General features: G+C 39.5%; 1 protein-coding gene across 1 annotated transcript in view; it reads right to left on the bottom strand.

Annotated features, from left to right (window-relative positions):
- LOC103075710 (contactin-associated protein-like 4) overlaps positions 1 to 5,068 on the bottom strand; it is a gene marked incomplete at its 3' end in the record, with an annotated part of 244,633 nt that overhangs the window by 165,263 nt on the left and 74,302 nt on the right. The gene's annotated exons all lie outside the window — the stretch shown is intronic.

The raw sequence follows: 5,068 nt of genomic DNA, 5'->3' as shown, positions 1-5,068 counted from the left end.
GCCCGTGAGCCATGGCCGCTGAGCCTGCGCGTCCAGAGCCTGTGCTCCCCAACTGGAGAGGCCACAACAGTGAGAGGCCCGCGTACCGCAAAAAAAAAAAAAAGTCAAATTTCCAAAATACGAAACTTTCCATAATGCTTGAAAAATATAGAGAAACAAGAATGTGATGTAAATGGATGGAGCCTATGTTAATTATGTTCATTTCTAGGCGTTTCAACCATCTGACACTGGGAGAGTTAACTGAATGAGGTTAAACTCATTCAATGTTTAAACCACTTAATTTGACAGGCAGACATCCACGTCAACACTTGGAACTGGCATGTTTACTGCCCACATGCATGACTGTGTAACGATTTGGCCTTACACCCCTTTGCCCAGAACTTGATTTACCTTCACACTATGGTGGAACTAGAAGACTACCTTTGATGTCTGGTCATGTTTAGACTCCTTAGAGAAAGAGTACAGCATTAAGCCCGGGAGTACAAAGATGGCCAAGGGATAGCTCCTGCCGTCACCGTGTTTACGGTCTTATGGGAGGAAAAGACGTTGAAAAGCATATTTGAAACACAACATGAAAAGTGTTAATGGTGAGGCAGGTGCAGGGAATAATAACACAGTAAATAATGGAGAGCTCTATCCAGTGATAACTGGCTTGCAACAGCGTGTGAGAGACCATTAAATTTTCAGCAATTTTGCAAGATGATTGTTAAAGATAGCCATCTTTGCAATTAGCCATGGTGGGAGTATTTAAACCACGAAAATTGGCCAACTCTGCAAATCAGTATCCACTCCCACCCCAGCCAGTTTAACAACACATCACTAGTTGTATCCTATCTGGGAAGGGGGGTGGTGGGTGAGAGGACAGTGGATAGGAGAGCCATGGTAACTTGTGTTTGAGCACTCAGAAGTGAAAACCGAAGTCTGTTGTATATTTAAGGAAATATGGACAGAACAGAATTTATTGTGTTTTGTTTTATCCAAATGCACACCAGAAAATTACAGATGTGATTACCTACTGTACGTCTTGTTAAGACGTTTCATTCTTCCAGTTTACTATAATAGTGTTTTATTTGAGGAATTTATTTAAGTAATACTGACATTGCTGACTGTGTAAGTATTATGTAGTCACTGTAAAAAACATGAAATAGGGTTTATCCCATTCTTGAATCCATAATTATCTACTATTCAATATATATTAAAATGCAGTATCTGTTACATAACGTACCATGTAAGAATATTAGTACATGTTTTCTTTTCCCCATTCTTTTGCCATCCACCTTGAGCCTCTGATAATACCTTCTGACATTTCAGATAGAGATTACCATAAATTTCTATACAGTTTTTATTCAAGCATTATTCTTCACACCCATGCCCTGTTTTATAAACCTTGAGTCAGGCACTAATACAAAGAGATGCCCAATTTTGCTATTACGGTAAGGCACATATCTTTGTGAGACCTAAAGGGAAACATCTGTATTAACAACTGCTTTAATAAGATTTAAAAACCCTTCTGATGGCAGATACAACACAGTGACACTCTGAGAGATAAAAAGCAGAACTCTGTGTCACTTACAGCTTCAAAGAAGAGAAGACAGCAAGGCAGGGCCATAGAGGGAAATGCCACCACAGAAAGGGTGGCAAGTTGAAGCCGTAGAGGGCAGCTCACGTACGGCAAGCGGGGTGGGGTAAGCTATGTTTTGTGAGCTCCAGGGAAGAGGGGCTGTGTCCGGGTGTCTGGCCCTGGCTCCAGGATGATCAGGGTTGATGCATAGTGGCCACAGAGGGTGTGAGGGCAATAAAAGAAGGGGTTGGGTTTGGACATAATCAGCTGCTCAAGAAGGGGACTGACCAGCTTCTAGTCAGGGCCTCAAACTGAGTTAAGACAGCATTTTTTTTAAAGTATTATATTCTAACAGTCTCCTCCCTTGACAGTATCACACTAACCCCTGATTGTATTCGGGTATGAGTCCCGAGATTACTTACTACATTGTCTTTAGAACCACATAATTTTTTTTCAAATTTCCTTCTTTCTTGGAGGGAATCATTGTTCAAAAGTGTCTTCCACTTTGTACATCAAAAGTACAACGCTCTCATTATTGATCCAAAATATTGATACATTGTGCAGTTTTTATTGGTGTGCTTTTACTTTTCATTTTCTCTGTATTTGCCCCTGAAGAACCTGTGGTTTTGGCTAGTGACCTGGATGAGTGGAGTTCTCTTGGTTACCAACACCATCTACCATGTTTAGGTTAGAATGAAAAATTTTTGTATTTTAAGTAAGAGGGCTTGTTGGGTAGACATGGGCCCTGGCTGCATTTTGGGTGTCTTGGGGTCATTGACCTAGCATGGCTTTACTGTCCACAAAGGGCACTGCTCATGCAGCCTGTCTGCAGAGCAACAAGAGGCACAGTGCTCTTAACTAGGACACAGCAGTGTCCCCCATATTGTTACAATGTATAAATGGGAATCAGTGCTTCCCAATGGCTGTAGGAGAGACAGCAGCAATAGGGGTTGGGGAATCTCAGGACTTGGCTACCGGACCGTAGGGTCAACCTTCCTCTCTAGAGTTAACAGTAGACCATGTCTTTGAAATATGGGTACGTGATGGGAGTGGTCAGTGGGTAAAAACTTCCCTCTACTGTCCTATCTAATTTTACAATTCTGCCTCAGCGCCTAACAAAAGTTTGGAAGTTGAAAGTCTTCCAGGGTCTGATGTTCACCAAGCACCCTTGGTCCATCTGCAGCATAGGTGCATATGTGTTACAACTGCCTATCTCTCTGCATTTTTATCATTTTTTGCATAGCAAAGTTGGAGATGAATGAATGAAGTGCCCCCAGCCAGCCATCACCTTTACCTGGAATTTCTATGTTTGGAATTTTATCTACATCACCTTATACCTTTGAGAAAATAATGAGTTATTTTGTTTCTTGCTCTTTCTAGTTAATTTTAATGGTCTAAAGTCAGTAATGAAGATACATTTTTAACACAGAATTGCATAATGTTTCTGTGGCATTTTGACATTCCTTTATAGATCAGTATTTAAAACATGAACACATGAGAGAAGCACAGTGAAAAAACAAAAAGAATCAGCGTAAGTCTAGTGAGTTAAGATTGGATCATCGGTTCTCATCAGGAGCAAGAGGAGCCTCTCACTGACCGCTCCCTCTTCCTGCATCACTCACCATTACAGCTGCACTAACCAACTTGAAACACCCGCAATTAATTGGCCTTGAACGTTTCAATTTCTCACCTGTGGCGAAAAGGTACTACTGGTATGCTAAATCAAGTGATACCATTAACGAGGTACACCAATAAAGTAACGGAAATTCAGATGCTCCTAGGCTTTACCAAGTAATTTCAGCAAGATAAGTCAGCCATAGGGAATCCAGAGATTCCTACAGGGTTTTAAACTGTGTGGCTGTGTAGACACACGTGGTATAAGTGAGTGATGGAGTGTTATGATTGTTCTAATTTTAAAACAAATGTTGACTAGTGATATGGAAAATGCAAATATACAGATATAGATAAACAGACATGGATGTAGAACTCAGCACACTTTGGTAGTGCCAGCCTATGATGACATGTAGGGACAATAGTGACATGAAATGAAAACACAGCTGCAGCTGAGGTTAAGCTACCCCAGGCATAGCGTCACTGCCAAACCACCTAGCTTTCTGGAGACATCATATTGTCATAGCGTTTACTTTCTGAATGGAGAAAATGATGGCTAACTCCAGCAAGTTGTTAACCCGGAAGTACTATAAAATGAAATATAGTGAACTTTTAAAATTTACTAACTAAAACTTTCAGCTGGTGGTCAAGTATTATTTGTCCTTAATGATGCCTTTAATATGCCGATCGAGTCAACATGATGGTAGAACAATGTGAGACGAATGACCATATTTCCATAACTCCACCTATTCCATGGTTACTGACACTTAATCCACAAGACAGAGTCTTATCCCTCCATTTCTTTTTTTCCCTATATCGCAGCCCTCCTTCCCCTATTCCACCCTTCTTTTTCTCCTGCCTTGGCCTCATTACTGAGACTTGGCATAATAAAATGTCATAAATTTATTCAAACAGAAACATTTCTTGCATCTTCATATCACAGCCTGAAAACTCACACTTAAAAGCCCTCTACCTACTGGTGAAACTTTTACACTAAGCATTGTAGTACTGCTATGAGATTTAAATTTAAAAAGCATAATAAGCGCCTATTGATTCTCTCACAGACAGCAAGCACGTGAGTATATGGTGGTTGTTACGTTCTGAATTACAAAACAATTATTATTGCTATGGACCCCAAAGAGTTACCATCACAGTAAAGTTGAGCTCTGGAAAAATTTAGTCACTGAATGACCACAAAACACAGCATCTCTTGTATCTGTTGCCTACTACTTTTAAACACCAGGTTCCTCAGGAACTGCCTTCTGTAACACATGTTGCTATGAACTGTCAGGGAAACAAAGCAAACTAAAATTCATCCAGTGCCTACTGTATGCTAAGTACTCTACTAGAAATTTTATGTACTATATTAAGCTTAATTATTAGAATTATCTAGTGAGATGAAATATATTTTAACATCTCTTCTTTTCAAATGAAACTTTTACAAAAGAGATTCACAGAAGCTAAGTAAAATTTCCCAAAATTTTAGTATAGAAGAGAAATGATTGTTTAATGATTTTAATGTTAGGATCTCATTTAAGAAACCTCCTCCTCTTTCATTCTTTAACCTTGAAATAATTACACAACTGCCACTGCCCAGAGTGGTATATTTTATCCCAAGAATAAATTCAAATAATAGATTGTGTTATTTAAGTATAACTAGGTAACTGGCTGAATTATATTTAAAACCCTTATATCCTCTCTGGTAGGTAGCACCAATATTTAGTTCTGGACATGGAGGCACATCTTAACAATTTCATGGAAGTGAAAGAAAAATTGAAGAAAAAAATACTCTTGGTTGGAGCTTTAAAATATGGAAAAGAATCACTTCTCTCCCCTACTAATATTAAAAATGGGGCTTCCCTGGTGGTGCAGTGGTTGAGAGTCCGCCTGCCGATG

Source organism: Lipotes vexillifer, unplaced genomic scaffold (genome assembly GCF_000442215.2).
Source record: "Lipotes vexillifer unplaced genomic scaffold, Lipotes_vexillifer_v1.1 scaffold1852, whole genome shotgun sequence".
NCBI classification, from domain to species: domain Eukaryota; kingdom Metazoa; phylum Chordata; class Mammalia; order Artiodactyla; family Lipotidae; genus Lipotes; species Lipotes vexillifer.
This window is presented reverse-complemented; position numbering and strand designations above follow the sequence as displayed.